This window comes from Oncorhynchus clarkii, chromosome 8 (assembly GCF_045791955.1).
Source record: "Oncorhynchus clarkii lewisi isolate Uvic-CL-2024 chromosome 8, UVic_Ocla_1.0, whole genome shotgun sequence".
NCBI classification, from domain to species: domain Eukaryota; kingdom Metazoa; phylum Chordata; class Actinopteri; order Salmoniformes; family Salmonidae; genus Oncorhynchus; species Oncorhynchus clarkii.
This window is the reverse complement of record NC_092154.1, coordinates 32,695,751-32,713,982: the sequence shown is the minus strand read 5'-3', so window position 1 is coordinate 32,713,982 and position 18,232 is coordinate 32,695,751.

Below are 18,232 nucleotides of genomic sequence, written 5' to 3'. Positions count from 1 at the left end.
TTTCTAGATATTTTGTATGTCTATGGTTGCCTAGATTGGTTCTCAATTAGAGGCAGCTGTCTATCGTTGTCTCTGATTGGGAACCATATTTAGGCAGCCATATTCTGTGGGTACTTTGTGGGTGATTGTGTTCTCTGCACCAGATAGGACTATTTAGGTTTTGCCACGTTTGTTGTTTTTGTATTTGTGTAGTGTTCACATTATTCGTCTTTCATTAAAACATGTTGAGCATGAACTACGCTGCATTTTAGTCCGATCCCTGCTACACCTCTTCAGACGAAGAGGAGGAAATCAGCTGTGACACATTCATTTGGGAGAACACTCTCTCGACTGGTGCATTACTTCCAGGTAAGCACATGACAACATATGCTAATCTAGCCAGGTTAGTGTGTGGGATGTCATTCTCTTTGAAGTGGGTAACTACCGTGCTACATCTCTGACTAAGCAGTGTCTCAGATGTTTTCCATACTTCAAGTGATCCCCTCTTTATGGCTACTAGCAGTGTCAAGCAAAGAGGCTCTGAGTTTGAAGGTAGGCCTTGAAATACATCCACAGGTACACCTCCAATTGACTCAAATGTTGTCAAGTAGCCTATCAGATGCTTCTAAAGCCATGACATCATTTTCTGTAATGAACCTGACTAGTTGCATCACTGCCTGGTACGGCAATTGCTCAGCCTCCGACCGCAAGGCACGACAGAGGGTAACTGAGTACGGCCCAGTACATCACTCGGGTTAAGCTGCCTGCCATCCAGGACCTCTACACCAGGCGGTGACAGAGGGAGGCCCTAAAAATTGTCAAAGACCCCAGCCACCCCAGTCATAGACTCTACTACCGCATGGCAAGTGGTACCGGAGTGCCAAGTCTAGGACAAAAGGCTTCTCAGGAGTTTTTACCCCCAAACCATAAGACTCCTGAACAGGTAATCAAATGGCTACCTGGACTATTTGCATTGTGTGCCCCACCCCACCCCTCTTTTACGCTTCTGCTACTCTCTGTTTATCATATATGCATAATCACTTTTAACTATACATTCATGTACATACTACCTCAATTTGCCCGACCAACCAGTGCTCCCGCACATTGGCTAACCGGGCTATCTGCACTGTGTCCCGCCACCCACCACCCGCCAAGCCCTCTTTTACGCTACTGCTACTCTCTGTTTATCATACAGTGAGCACCATAATTCATTGGACAGTGACCGTTATTTTGGTTCTGTACTCTAGCACTTTGAGTTTGAAAGGATACAATGACAATGAGGGTGAAGTGCAGACTGTCAGCTTTAATTTAAGGGTATTTCATACATATCGGATGAACCGTTTAGAAATGACAGCACCTTTTGTACATGGTCCCCCCATTTTAAGGTACTACAAGTACTGTATTTGTTGAATTGGCTTCACAAATGTGTGTCGTTAGGCAGGTGTATTCATTTGTGTCGTTCGTGAACACAGGAGAGCTGTTGATGAATAGTATTGATTCTAGACTTTGCTATTGCCTTTGAGGTTGTTGTTGGGGTGTGACAACATGAGGAAGACAGCAGTGTCGATGCAAATGACGCTGGCCTTCATAAGGCTCAATTAATCAGGAACATTGCAAAAACCCTGGGCATGCCCAAGTCAACAGTTTGGTTCATCATTAACAAGAAAAAAAAACAACCAGTGAACTCAAGTATGTCAAAAGACCCGGTACACTGAGGAAGACCACTGTAGTGGATGACTGCAGAATACTCTCTATGGTGAAGAAAACCTCCCTGACAACAGCCCAACAGATCAAAAACACTCTCCTGGATGCAGGTGTAGCTGTGTCAAAGTCTACCATACGTAGAAGACTACACCAGCAGGACTACAGAGGGTACACTACAAGATGCAAACCACTGATAAGCCTGAAGAACAGAAAGGCCAGATTACAGTTTGCTAAAAAGCACCTAAAAGAGCCCCAAGAGTTCTGGAAAAAAGTATTGTGGACAGATGAGACAAAGATTAACATGTACCAGAGTGATGGAAAGAGTGGAGAAAAAAAAGACATGCCCATGATCCAAAGCATACCACCTCATCCGTGAAACATGGTGGAGGGGGTGTTATGGCTTGGGCCTGTATGGCTGCCAGTGGAACAGGCTCACTTGTCTTCATCAATTATGTGACTGCAGACAGAAGTAGAACAATGAATTCTGAAGTCTACAGAAATATTAACCAAATTCCTCCAAACTTGTTGGACGGCACTTCATCATGCAACAAGACAATGACCCAAAACATACTGCTGGAGCAACGAAGGGGTTTTTGATGGCCAAAAAGTGGAAAATCCTTGACTGGCCGAGTCAATCATCGGACCTGAATCCAATTGAACATGCATTTTACATGCTTAAGAGGAGACTGAAGGCAATAAGTCCCCGAAACAAGCAGGAACTGAAGATGACTGCAGTACAGGCCTGGCAGAGCATCACCAGGGAAGATACCCAGCATCTAGTGATGTCGATGCATGACTTCACGCAGTCATTGCATGCAAAGGATACAAAATATTAACCAAATATGACCAAATATTAACAATGATTACTTTATTCAACATTATGTTAAACCGTCCAATGTTTTTTGATGCCCAAAATGGGGGGGACTAAGTACAAAAGCTTCTATAATTTCTAATTGGTTCATCCGATATGTATGAAAATACCCTCAAATTAAAGCTGACAGTCTGCACTTCACCCGCACCCTCATTGTCATTGTATCCTTTCAAACTCAAAGTGCTGGAGTACAGAACCAAAATAACAAAGAAATGGTCACTGTCCAATGAATTATGGTGCTCACTTTACATGCAGTCACTTTAACCATATCTACATGTACATGCTACCTCAATGAGCCTGACTAACTGGTGTCTGTATATAGCCTCGCTACTGTATATAACCTCACTACTGTATATAACCTCACTACTGTTATTTTTCACTGTTTTTCTTTCTTTACTTACCTATTGTTCACCTGATACCTTTTTTTGCACTCTTGGTTAGAGTCTGTAAGTAAGCATTTCACTAAGGTAACATGAGAGGCCTGTTGTATTCATTGCATGTGACAAATAAACTTTGATTTGATGGTGAAAATATCCAAATATCTTTGTGAGCAGGTACACAACATCAAGGGAAATCATATCCAAAGCTGTTCTGGCCGTGTTATGAATGATGTGGGCAGGACAACCTAAGCCAATCACCTACTGCTGCAGAGCATTTATAACTTTGGTATGGACATTGACCCTCCCCAGCCTATTCAGTCCTCCAAAGTTGGTATGTGTTGACGGCAGAGAATGCCACAACTTTGTTTTCCAGGTAAAAAATGTGGATGACCACCAGGACCTCAGCTGCAATTTCCTCTCCTGTTTCTCCTTTCAAATCAACAAAATCATGCAGTTTTGTTTCCACAGATGTGCTGCAATTATATACAGTTGAAGTCAGAAATTTACATACACTTAGGTTGGAGCCATTAAAACTTGTTTTTCAACCACTCCACAAATGTCTTGTTAACAAACACAGGGTTTTGGCAAGTCGGTTAGGACATCTACTTTGTGCATAACACAAGTCATATTTCCAACAATTGTTTACAGACAGATTATTTCACTTATAATTCACTGTATCACAATTCCAGTGGGTCAGAAGTTAACATACACTAAGTGGACTGTGCCTTTAGATAGCTTGGAAAATTCCAGAAAATTATGTCATGGCTTTAGAAGCATCTGATAGGCTAATTGACATAATTTGAGTCAATTGGAGGTGTACCTGTGGATGTATTTCAAGGCCTACCTTCAAACTCAGCCTCTTTGCTTGACACTGCTAGTAGCCATATATTCATCCAACAGTAAATGTAATGTCCTAAAAAAAACATTTAAGTTGTAGGCCCTCGCAATTGCAGGTGTGCATTTTGCTCTCACGCCACTCCACATGTCGTAAAAAAAGCAGCTATTGTGGTGAATATTGACAGTTGAGAAATAACCATTATACATACAGAAAGTTGAGACCCCACTCTCTTTGAGGGACGAAGCTTCAAAATCTGTGTTTTCCCCACAATTGCATTTTGAAATGTTATACAATCAGAATAACTTTTTCTCTCAAGCTCGGTCATCACAGCAGCACACTCCAGTGAAATAGCCATAGGGGCAGACACTCCCAGTACAGTAATTATGAGGATAATACACTTTACTGTTTGACTAAATCATGATTTTAATCACTTGCTGAATTGAGTGAGGTGACAATGTAGAATGTGCTCTTTTCTAAGTTTATCGGCACCAACTTTCCTTTTTTAATGACCCATAACATTGGCTATCTAACTGTTGACAGAGTCGAACCAGGTATCTTTTCTGATGCCTCATTTGACTTTTAATGTGAGTTTGCATGACTTCTGATCAGAAAACCGGGCCGGCCAATCTTGGTAGGGGGGACCTGCCATTGCCCACTGATCAGCCAAAGGCTTATTACAGATTAATATAACACAGGAATTATGCAAAAATCATAAAAAAGGCATTATTACATTTTTGGGATATATATTTTGGGGTCTGTCAATTTCAACCAGCCCACCCAACACCAAAAAAATGTCCAGCCCATCTGCCATAATTGCCAGATGTCCAATCTGCCCCTGTACTCTGACCTACTTGGAGTGTGCTACACAGTGAGAGTGTGCATAATTGTACATGCTGAATGGCTTTCAATATCTGTGAAAAGATCTACATCGGGCAGCAGGTGAGTGAATGTCGGAGAATGTGGTGATGAGGCTTGTGGAACCTTACCTTGGCAAGGGGAGAAATGTCACCATGGCAAATTTCTTAACTTCGCAGTCTGGTGAAGTTTGAAACCAGAATGCATAACGCAGGGAATACTATTTGAGCTAACAACATATTACTTGGACCTTGATCACTGAAATGAAACTTTTCTTTTAATTTTGACCGATGAAATACAGTATATTTATATCAGCCACAAGTATTACCATTTTAGACCGTTTACAATGGTGGTCTACAGAACGAGTAATACTTAAACAATGCTACTAACTAATCAACTAATTCCTAGTTAATCTCTCTTTCGCAACACCCACAAAATCATAATTTTCCATCCAGCAGACCTTTGTATTCTTTATAGAGTAGAGGTTAAATCCATTATAAATGTCAGTGACATGGTTCACAGCCAAAGCCATTGCTCATCAAACTGATTGGAGTCCTGTGTGTGTGTGTGTGTGTGTGTGCGTGCGTGCGTGCCTGCGTGTGTGCATGTGCATTGCCTATGACCTTTACACTGGGAGAAGCTCAAAAGCATACTCCTAGCTCCTCTCTACTCCTTTGAGAAGGAGGCGAGGAGAGAGGGGACGTGAGGACGATGCAATTGAGATTCTCCCAATATCTCTGAACTCCTCTCAACAGCCCAGAGACACACCCTGCTGCACCACAGATGTACCACTGAGTTCTAAAGGCTTCATTTCATAACTGTTCTAATGTGTAATTCAAGCATAATATTTGCAGTATGTTAATAATTTATCATGCAGGGTATTGATCAAGCCTGTTTTTAACAGCTGGTACCGTAACTCTATAGCCTACAGTTTCCCCAGTAGACATTACCGTGGGCATCAGATGACTTGACTTCAAGGAAATGCTTTCAGGTCATTTGAGAGTACTGGTACGCTTTCTCTTTGAACATGAGAGAAGGTGTGAGACGCAGCGATGCAGCGAACTGAGTCACAGCACGCTGCAAATTAATTAGCCTTCCAGAAGTATGTATTTGTCTGCTTCCCTTGAATGGAGCACAATGGCTACACACCTAATTGATCTCCCAGCGCATTCATATTAAAACAATCCTGTTCTCTTCCCTTTCAGTCAATGAAGCCAAACTACTGTTACAGGTGTTCCTTGGTCAGTCACATTTTCAGTCTTGAGACTTCGAATGTAATTTATTTTATTTTTTAAAATAAAATGGCTCAGGGATGAGTAACATGGCTAAATCTAGACGTTTTTTTATCCGATGTGAAATCAGAAGTGGGCCTGCGGGCCGGGGTAAGAAAAGACAGAGTGTGGGTGAATGGGGAGCCACAGGGAGAGCCAGACAGCATCATCACCACCTAACCGCCGTGACTCATCACGACAGCCAAGAGGCCAGTGAGCATTTATCCTCTTTAGCGCTTGTCAGGTCCCATCTCCCCCCGGCCCTGCAATGGACAATGTCAAGATAGGAGCTAGGGTCTCTCTGGCTCCACACTAGACGCCAGCAAGAGGTCAGAGCAGGACGCTCCAAGCTAACACCACGCCGCACTGACCACCCCTGCCAGCAGCGTGGGCGGCCTTCTCCGAGCACGGTGCGAAACTCGCTTAATGGCTGCGGGTGACCTGTGGCCCGTGCTGACATCTCTCGCCAGATTTAAATTCACCCACCGTGGGTGGCTGGCAGTGTATCGACATGGATAAGGAGAGCTCCCTGCCTGATAGCTTTTTCACATCAAGAATAAAGAGGGTATTGTCGCAGTGTCCGTGGAGGTACTGCAGGGTTAGGTCAGACTTATTTTCTGCATGACTGGAGCCAGATATGTAACTACATCTTACTGTATCTGTTAATGTGTCTGAATTAGTTAGGTCATGAAACATTGGCCTGCATTTCTGAGCTGCCGGCAGCTCTAATGGAGCGGTGAAAAGTGGAATGCCAGATTGAGCGCCCTGTAATATATTGTATACTGTAACCTTAGAGAGCGTGAAGAATAGACTGCATTCTGCAGTATTCTTCTATCTACCTGAGTCTCGAAAAGTATGCATTTATGGATATACAGTCAATGTATGTACATATTTATATCCCAACCTGAGAAGAGGACATAAAATGGACGGTGGAGGAGAGGGTTCACGTTTAAAATATTCTGCTCCACGTCTCACCACTATTTGACTTATCCCAAGCATTGAATGCTGGGTAACGACGCTGCATGGCGCTGCATACATTCAATGCTAAACAAGCAGAGACACTTCATCCAGAGAGAGAGACATCACACTGACCTCTTATCAGAAGCCTCGTGGAAATTCAACATAAATAGACCCACTTTGGTGCCTCTTTATTAACTCGCCCAGTCAGAGGAGTGTTATTTTCGCCCTGAATCATACACCACTCACCATTACTCCCTGAAACAAACACGGCCTGAGACAACTCACACGGAATACAGAATACATTTCACGTCCTGGTATTACAAGAGGACCCTTTCCTGTTCATTGTTGTTGGTTGTTGTTGCTTTTCTGTTCATTGTTGTAGAAAGTGTGGTGGTGGTGCACTGGAAATGTGTAATATTGCCCGTCCTTGAACCTGAGAGAGCTTTCAATGTGTAGTGAATAGACTGACCAAAGGTTAAATTAGAACATGGGACGTGTAAAACCACACCATTCACTTTCCATTCCATTCGTCCTTTTGTCCTCTCCATTGTTTGCAGTTCTATTTTATTATAGTCTTCTATTTTCCTGTATATCCACTATTGTCAGTACAGTACATCTCTTCCTTTCACTCTTGATGTAGCTCTTCTTCCTGCCAACATTAATTAATTAATTTTATTCATCACATGCTTTGTGAAAAACAGGTTCAGACTAACAGTGAAATTCTAACTTATGGTCCCTTCACAACAAGGCAGAGAGAAAGGCAATAGGGAAATAATAGAAAAGTAAAACACATCATAATAAAAGTGATAGTAAATACACAATGACTAATGATAACTTGGCTGGTACCAGTACTGAATCGATGTGCAGGGCTAGGTAATTGTGGTAGATATGTACATATGATCATTACACAGGTGCACTTTGTGCTGTGGACAATAAAAGCCCACTCTAAAATGTGCAGTTTTTTCACACAACACAATGCCACAGATCTCTCAAGTTTTGAGGGAGCATGCAATTGGCATGCTGACTTCAAGAAGGTACACCAGAGCTGTTGCCAGATAATTTTATGTTAATTTCTCTACCATAACCGCCTCCAATGTTATTTTAGAGAATTTGGCAGTACATCCACTGTGCGTCAAAACCACAGACCACGTGTATGGCATTGTGTGGGTGAGTGGTTTGCTGAACAGAGTGCTCAATGGTGGTGGTGGGGTTATGGTATGGGCAGGCATAAGGTACGGACAACGAACAGAATTTAATTTTATCAATGGAAATTTGAATGAGATACCGTGACGAGATCCTGAGGCTCATTGCTGTGCAAATAATCCGCTGCCATCACCTCATGTTTCAGCATGATAACGCATGGCCCCATGTCGCAAGGATCTGTACACAATTCTTCAAAGCTGATGTCCCAGTTCTTTCATGGCCTGCATACTCACCAGACATGTCACCCATTGAGCATGTTTGGGATGCTCTGGTTTGACATGTACGACAGCATGTTCCAGTTCCTGCCAACATCCAGTAACTTCGCACAGCCATTGAAGAGGAGTGGGCCAACATTCAACAGCCTGATCAACACTATGTGAATGAGATGCGTCATGCTGCGTGAGGCAAATGGTGGTCACACCAAATACTGACTGATTTTCAGGTCCACTCCCTTACTCTACTGTATCTGTTTCCCAGTACGAGGGGATTTCTGTATCTATATATTTCCGGATATCTGGCATTTCATTAGATAAAGAGTACGCATGTCTTTAATTTCATATACAGAGCTAGGATATTCTCCGTAATGGGACAGTTTTTACATGAGATATGTTCAAGAGACACACTTGATGCGCATGCATCCACTTACATATTTGTAGGATATTCTAACTCCGGAAAAGGTATGTGTCAATATTCCTTTTATATAACCTGGTTCAAGTGTTCATGACAGTGTTCATGACAGTACCCTGAGGAAGGCACAGTGATGCCGAAATGTTGGTAATTACCCATTAAATTGCTGGGAGATTATACATGGAATGTGCGACTTTCATTATTTTGACATATCTAAGCCTTTATACTTAGGCGGGAACGAAGCATAACACAAGGGTGCATGCTCAGCTCCTTCCTGTACTCTCTGTTCACCCATAACGGCGTGACCATGCACGCCTCCAACTCAATCATCAAGTTTGCAGACAATACAACAGTAGTAGGCCTGATTGCCAACAATGACGAGACAGCCTACAGAGAGGAGGTGAGGGCCCTGGCAGAGTGCTGCCAGGAACATAACTTGTAATTCAATGTCAACAAAACAAAGGAGCTGATCGTGGACTTCAGGAGACACTCGAGGGAGCATGCACCCATCCACATTGGCGGGACTGCAGTAGAGAACGTGAAAAGATTCAAGTTCCTCGGCGTACACATCTCTGACAATGTGAAATGGTCCACCCACACAGACATTGCCTTGGGAGGCTGAAGAAATTCTACTTGGCCTCTAAGACCCTCATAATATTTTCCATTGAGAGCATCCTGTCGAAATATATCCCTGCCTTTTTTTTTTCATTTTTGCAAATGTATTAACATTTAAAAAAAACAGTAAGTATACATTATTTGGAAAGGCACAAACCTGTCTACATAAGGTCACACAGTTGACAGTGCAAGTCAGAGCAAAAACCAAGCCATGAAGAAAAATGAATTCTCCGTAGAGCTCCGAGACAGGATTGTGTCGATGCACAGATCTGGGGTAGGGTACCAAAACATTTCTGCATCATTGAAGGTCTCCAAAATAACTAAATGGAAGAAGTTTGGAACCACAAAGACTCTTCCTAGAGCTGTCCTCCCGGCCAAAGTGAGCAATAAGGGGAGAAGGGCCTTGGTCAGGGAGTTGACCAAGAACCCGATGGTCACTCTGACAGAGGTCTCTAGAGCTCCTCTGTGGAGATGGGAGAACCAGAAGGACAACCATCTCTGCAGCACTCCACCAATCATGCCTTTATGGTAGAGTGGCCAGACGGAAGCCACTCCTCAGTAAAAGGCACATGACAGCAAGCTTGGAGTTTGCCAAAGGCACCTAAAGTTTCTTAGACCAAAATGTAACTATTTGGCATAATGCCAAGAGTCCGGCCTGGAGGAAACCTGGCACCATCCCTACGGTGAAGCATTGTGGGGGCAGCATCATGCTCTGTGGAGACTATTCAGGACTTAGGCAAAGATGAATGGACCAAAGTACTGAGAGATCCTTAATGAAAACCTGGTCCAGAGCGCTCAGAACCTCAGATTGGGGAGAAGGTTCACCTTCCGACAGAACAACGACCCTAAGCACACAGTCAAGACAACGCAGGAGTGACTTCGGGGAAAGTCTCCGAATGTCCATGAGTGGCCCAGCCAGAACCCAGACTTGAACCCATCGAACTTCTCCGGAGAGACCTGAAAGTAACTGTGCAGCGACGCTCCCCATCCAACCTGACAGAGCTTGAGAAGATCTGCAGAGAGAGAGAAAAAAAAGTAGAATAAGGGGTCAGTCTACTGTGCATAGACATGGAATCACTGGGCAGTTTATTAATGGAACACTGGTCACTCTAATACTGTATGTCCAAAAGTTGAAGAACGCACATCCAGGTACTTTCCGCAGGTTCTGGAGTTGTAGACAAACTCATGGAAAACATAAAGGAAAACGCTGCACACTGCTGCTCATGCTCCAAGGTGAAATGTATTTATAACGTTTTGACCCTTAGGTCTTCATCAGGCATCCATATCCCAGGTGGGGGTGGAAGGTCCTATATACAGTATAAGAGCAGTACCCAGTGACATCAAACATTTATAAAGTAGGTTCACAATATTAACATTCAATGTATCAAAATATATGATCATACAGAAGGAATGTGATCAATATTTACAGTAATATACATACAATATTCAATTAGGATTTTGAAACTATTAAAACGGTTTCAAGTCAAACTCCTCGTTAAGGCCAAGAGGAAACAATGTGTAGAGCCTGTGGCTCCAGAAAGATTCCCTTTGAAGAAGTATTATCCTCTCAATGTCCCCTCCCGTGTGACATCTTGACCACTTCCATTCCAATGTATCTCAGAGAACTATTAGGATGTCCAGCTTGTACAACAGCAACCTGATTTGTTGTTTCACCTGTCTGTACATTGCTGCTGTGCTCACTGATCCCGTGTCTTAAGAATTCTACAGGATTTCCATATGTAAGACAGACCACAAGGACATTTTAACATGTAAATAACATTGGTGGACATGCAGGTAATCAGGCCTTTGATCTTAAATCTTTGTCCTGTGAGGGGCTGGGTAAATTAGTTGCATTTGTATGTGAAGCTGCACTGAGCACATTGGCCACCTTTGTAATTTCCCTCTGGAACCTTGTCCAAGAAAGTTTCCCTTTTTTTTCTGGTGTGTAATCAGATTTAACCCCAATGTCTCTCACGTTTGGTGGTCTTAGACCATATGTGGTAGATATTTAAAAACGGGTTTCAATTGTGGGTCAGTATCAAGAAAGTACCATTGCTTCCTGATAATGTCCTTAAATGCCTTCCCCAATGGAGAGTTTTGGGTGAAGCATCAGGAGACATATTCTGCCTTTTCTTTAACTTTGGGTTGAAGGCTTTCCAAACTGTGTTAGTCCTTCAAAACGATCATTGGCATGTTTTACCCAATTGTCTTTGTACCCCCTTTCCTTAAACCTTTGTGTGAGGTCCGTGTTCTGTCTCTGATAAGAAGCATCAGAGCTGCATATTCTTCTGATGCGACTGAATTGGCTTATAGGGAGACTTTTAATAAGTGGACGTGGATGAAAGCTGACACCTAAGGAGGATATTCCTGTCCATAGGTTTCCTATAGAGATGTGTAGAGATGAAGATTTTGTCCTTAGTAACCATCACATTAAGAAAACATGTTTGTGATAGGTCATAGTTAATGGTGATAGGGAGAGATTGAATATGTCCATAAACACACCAGCCAGCTGGTCTGCGCATGCTCTGAGGACGCGGCTAGGGGTGCCGTCTGGGCCGGCAGCCTTGCGAGGGTTAACTCATTTAGATGTCTTACTCATGTCGGCCACGGAGAAGGAGAGCCCACAGTCCTTGGTAGCGGTGGCACTGTGTTATCCTCAAAGGGGGCAAAGAAGGTGTTTACCATCCTGTTCTTTTTGTAGTCCATGATTGTCTGTAGACCCTGCCACATACATTGTGTATAAGCCGTTGAATTGCGATTCCACTTTGTCTCTATACTCATATTTCACTTGTTAGATTTCCTTTGCCGGGTGAATAACTCAACTCTTTGTGTTCGGCCATTTTCCAGTCACCTTCCCATGGTTAAATGCTGTGATTTGCACTTTTAGTTTTGTGCGAATGCCGCCATCTATCCACGGTTTCTGGTTCGGGTAGGTTTTAATAGTCACAGTGGGTACATCATCTCCTATGCACTTCCTTATAAACTCACTCACCGGATCAGCGTATAAATCAATATTATACTCTGAGACTACCCGGAACATGTCCTAGTCCACGTGGTCAAAACAATCCTGAAGCGTGGATTCCGGATTGGTCAGACAAGCATTGAATATTCCTTATCACGGTTACATCCTGTTTCAGTTTCTGTTTATAGGAAGGGAGGAGCAAAATGGAGTCGTGGTTAGATTTGCCAAGAGGATGGTGGTGGAGGTGCTACTAGATTTTAGGTAGCCTTGTTCTCAAATTTGCTTTGTTAAAATCCCCAGCAACAATAAATGCAGCCACGGGATATATGGTTTCCAGTTTGCATAGTGAAGTTCATTGAGGTTGTGGTATCAGCTTGAGGGGGATATACACAGCTTTGACAATAACCGACGTAAATTCTCTTGGGAGATAATACGGTCGGCATTTGATTGTGAGGAATTCTAGGTCAGGTGAACAAAAGGACTTGGCCATATGTTACAATTACACCATGAGTCGTTAATCATGAAACATACACCCCCCATATAATGTGTTAACTTAAATGTAAAACATTTCTGCAGAGAAGATTAGGGGTTGGTCATATGTTGATGAGAAGAGGGAATAAAAGAAAACTGAACCAAGGCTTATTATAGCATGAGGGTCTGCATGGGGGAGCTAGGCAGATGTGCACTTTTCCAAACTTTGAGCCTGTGAGAGTGAATAAGTGAGTCTAGGTGAGTAGCTGACTTCTTAAGGACAAAACCAAATGTACATCAACTAGTAAATCATGAGTCACTCCCCTCAGAGGCTTATGAGTGTCTCTGGGAAGTTTGGACGAATGGGGCAACAGACTCTTCGTATTATTAAGGTGGGCCACTACCGCTCCAGCGATCCTAAGCCTTGATTAAATTGTTAGATTACCAGTGTATAGGCTGCCTTTAGGAGCTCCTCAATGTCTGCATTTACTCTCTGAATGAACAAATAATGGTAGATTGATGCCCCTGGGGTGATAGACTTAATTTTACATTTAATGACATACATATTCAAGATTATTGACAGAGGACTTAAAATGCCTGTGTCGGGTCCTACTCAGTAATGATCAATACGGTCCCACTTTCTCTAAGCACTTGATAAAAAAATGGCTTTGATATGGCTGATCTCATATCCATAAAGACCTGATCCCAGTCCAAATGTATGGATGTGAATAGCTTGTATCACTGAAACGTGCTGTACAATTTTAATCTTATGGATAATACAACACTGTTAAAACATAGATTTTTCAATATACACTGAACAAAAATATACACGCAACATGTAAGGTTTTATGTAAATGTTTTATGAGCTGAAATAAAAGATCCCAGAAATGTTACATATGCATAAAAAGCTTATTTCCCTCAAATTCTGTGCACAAATGTGTTTACATTCCTGCTAGTGAGCATTTCTCCTTTGCCATGATAATTAATCCACCTGACAGGTGTGGCAAATAAAGAAACTGATTAAACAGCATGGTCATCACACAGGTGCACCTGGGACAATAAAAGTCCACACTAAAGTGTGCCGTTTTGTCACACAACATAACTCTGCAGATATCTCAAGTTTTGAGGGAGCTTGCAATTGGCATGCTGACTGCAGGAATGCCCACAAGAGCTGTTTCCAGAGAATTTGATGTTCATTTCTCTACCATAACCTCCAACCTCGTTTTAGAGTATTTGTCAGTACTTCCAACCGGCCTCACAACCGCAGATCACATGTATGGTGTTGTGTGGGCGAGCGTTTTACTGAAGTCAACGTTGTGAACAGAGTGCCCCATGGTGGCGGTGGGGTTATGGTGTGGACAGGCCTAAGCTACGGACAATGAACACAATTGCATTTTATTTGAATGCACAGAGACAACGTGACGAGATCCTGATGCCCACTGTCGTACCGTTCATCCGCTGCCATTGTCTCATGTTTCAGCATGATAATGCACAGCCCAATCTTGCAAGGATCTGTACACAATACCCAGTTCTTCCATGGGCTGCATACTCACTAGACATGTCACCCATTGAGCATGTATGGGATGCTCTGGATCGACGTGTATGATAGCATGTCCCAGTTCCTGACAATATCCTGCAACTTTGCACAGCCATAGAAGAGTGCTTGGGCAACATTCGACAGGCCACGGTCAACAGCCTGTCCAACGTTATGCGAAGGAGATGTGTCACACTGCATGAGGCAAATGGTGGTCACAACAGATACTGACTGTTTTTCTGATCCATGCCCCTACCTTATTTTCAAGGTGTCTATGACCAACAGATGCATATCTGTAGTACCAGTCATATTACATCCATCGATTAGGGCCAAATTAATTAATTTCAATTGACTGATTTCCTTATATGAACTGTAACTCAGTAAAATCTTTGAAATTGTTACATGTTGCGTTTATATTTTTGTTCAGTATATTATGGAAAAATGATACAATCTTGTTATCTAGGTAAGGGAGATTCGGGATTGCTGTTATGCTGAAATACCTGGAGTCGCTGAATTGCTGATGATCTCTCTCAACAAGGAGATTAATGCCGTCGCTCGATTAAGCATTTATTTATTAGCTTCATTGATGTGCTCCAAAACTGAACTCACCCTGATGGGTTGCAGAAGACGAGCTCCCCAACATTTCCATATCAGAGGAGAATTGCAATCAAGGGGTTTTCCTATCAAACCATAGTGCTGAATCTTCCCTAAAGAACATTGCAAATGGAATTTTAAAGGTCCAATGCTGACATTTTATCTCAATATTAAAGCACTTCTGGGTAACAGTTAAGAACCTTACTGTGATTGTTTTCAATTAAAATGGTCAAAAATCAACAAAAAATATATTCTTAGCAAAGAGCAATTTCTCAAGCATGAATTTTGCTAGGACAGTCTGGGAATGGTCTGAGTTGGAAGGGGTAAACTGAAAACTAGCTGTTGTTGGAAGAGATGTTTGGAACTGTCTTTCTTAGTGGTCTATTGACAAATTTACCTCCTGGTGATGTCATCAGGCAGGCCAAAGCTCCATCCCACCAAAACAGGCTGAAGTTTCAAGCTCTCACACTAAAATGGCATTATCATAATTTTCACAATTTCACAGTACTATTCCAACCTCATTTTTTCAGCAAACTTAAAATGTGTAAATATTTGTATATTAAACAAGATTCAACAACTGAGACATAAACTGAACAAGTTCCACAGACGTGACTAACAGAAATTGAATAACGTGTCCCTGAACCAAGGGGGGGTCAAAATCAAAAGTAACAGTCAGTATCTGGTGTGGCCACCAGCTGCATTAAGTACTGCACCAGATGTGCCAGATCTTGCTGTGAGATGTTACCCACTCTTCCACCAAGGCACCTGCAAGTTCCTGAACATTTCTGGAGGGAATGGCCCTAGCCCTTACCCTCTAATCCAACAGGTCCCAAATGTCCTCAATGGGATTGAGATCCGGGCTCTTCGCTGGCCATGGCAGAACACTGACATTCCTGTCTTGCAGGAAGTCACGCACATAACGAGCTGTATGGCTGATGGCATTGTCATGCTAGAGGGTCATGTCAGGATGAGTCTGCAGGAAGGGTACCACATGAGGGAGGTGGATGTCTTCCCTGTAATGCACAGCGTTGAAATTGCCTACAATGACAACAAGCTCAGTCCGACGATGCTGTGACACACCGCCCCAGATCATGACGGACCCTCCACCTCCAAATCGATCCCGCTCCAGAGTACAGGCCTCGGTGTAATGCTCGTTCTTTTGACGATAAACGCGAATCGGACCATCACACCTGGTGAGACAAAACCGTGACTCGTCAGTGAGAGCACTTTTTGCCAGTCCTGTCTGGTCCAGTGACGGTGGGTTTGTGCCCATCGGCGACGTTGTTGCCAGTGATGTGTGGTGAGGAACTGCCTTACAACAGGCCTACAAGCCCTCAGTCCACCCTCTCTCAGCCTATTGTGGACAGTCTGAGCACTGATGGAGGGATTGTCCGTTCCTGGTGTAACTCGGGCCGTTGTTGTTGCCATGGCCGTTGTTGCTGTCCGTCCTGTCTCCCTGTAGCACTGTCTTAGGCGTCTCACAGTATGGACATTTCAATTTATTGCCCTGGCCACATCTGCAGTCCTCATGCCTCCTTTCAGCATGCCTAAGGCACGTTCATGCAGGGACCCTGGGCATTTTTTTTTTACAGAGTCAATAGAAAGGCCTCTTTAGTGTCTTACGTTTTCATAACTGTGACCTTAATTGCCTACCTTCTGTAAGCTGTTAGTGTCTTAACGACCGTTCCACAGGTGCATGTTCATTAATTGTTTATGGTTCATTGAACATGCATGGGAAACAGTGTTTTAACCCTTTACAATGAAGATCTGAGAAGTTATTTGGATTTTTACAAATTATCTTTGAAAGACAGGGTCCTGAAAAAGGGACATTTATTTTTTTGTTAAGTTTATATGTGAAAGGGTGCGACTAAGATTTTCCTAACCAAATCACGCAAATATTATGTACAGATTTGAGGATAAACTTGGGTTCATTAGGTGATGTCATCTAGGTAATACACTACATGACCAAAATGTGTGTACAACTGCTCGTCAAACATCTCAACATCTCATTCATGGACATTAATATAAAGTTGGTCCCCACCCTTGCTGTCCCCTCTTCTGGGAAGGCTTTCCACTAGATGTTGGGACATTGATGCAGGGACTTGCTTCAATTCAGCCACAAGAGCATTAATGAGGTCGGGCACTGATGTTGGGCGATTAGGCCTGGCTCGCAGTCGGCTTTCCAATTCATCCCAAAGGTGTTCGATGGTGTTGAAGTAAGGGCTCTGTGCAGGCCAGTCAAGTTCTTCCACCCCGGTCACGACAAACCATTTCTTTATGGACCTTGCTTTGTGCACAGGGACATTGTCATGCTGAAACAGTAAAGTGCCTTCCCCAAACTGTTGCCACAATGTTGGAAGCACAGAATCGTCTAGAATGTCATTGCATGCTGTAGCATTAAGATGTCCCTTCTCTGGGCTTAACCCGAACCATGAAAAACAGCACCAGACCATTATTCCTCTTCCACCCAATTTTACAATTGAATCTATACATTGGGGCAGGTAGCATTGTCCTGGCATCCTCCAAACCCAGACTTGTCTGTCAGATTGCCAGAGAACACGTTTCCACACATTTGGCATTGCACATGGTGATCTTAGGCTTGTGTGCGGCTGCTCGGCCATGGAAACCCATTTCATGAAGCTCCCGACGAACAGTTGTTGTACTGACTTTGCTTTCAGAAGCAGTTTGGAACTCGGTAGTGAGTGTTGCAACCGAGGACAGATGATTTTTATACACTACGCACTTCAGCACTCGGCAGTCCTGTTCTGTGTGCTTGTGTGGCCTACCACTTTCCGCCTGAGCCGTTGTTGTTCCTTGATGTTTCCACTTCACAATAACAGCACTTACAGTAGACCGGGGCAGCTCTAGCATGGCAGAAATTTGACGAACTGACTTGTTGGAAAGGTGGCGTCCTTTGATGGTGCAATGTTAAAAGTCACAAGCTCTTCAGTAAGGCCATTCTATTGCCAATGTTTGTCTATGGAGATTGCATGGCTGTGTGCTAGATTTTGTTTTTACACCTGTCAGCATTGGGTGTGGCTGAAACAGCTGATCCCACTAATTTGAAGTGGTGTCCACATACTTTTGTATACATAGTATATTTTAGAATGTTAAACAGCAAACTACTTTTGAGCTATCCCATTACCCTTTGTGAGATTCGAGACTAATCAGCGCAGGCGGAATCGACATGCTATCTGACTTAAGACAATGGAGGAGGGGAGGCATTGGAGTGTGAAGGCCTCTGACTCTAGTTAGTCAGTTGGCCATCGACACTCAGGACAGCAGCTCGCTAGCATGCACACCGACAGGCTGTATTCATCCAATAGCCTGTGACTACACAAAATAAATGTCAAGGGTCCCAAACAGAT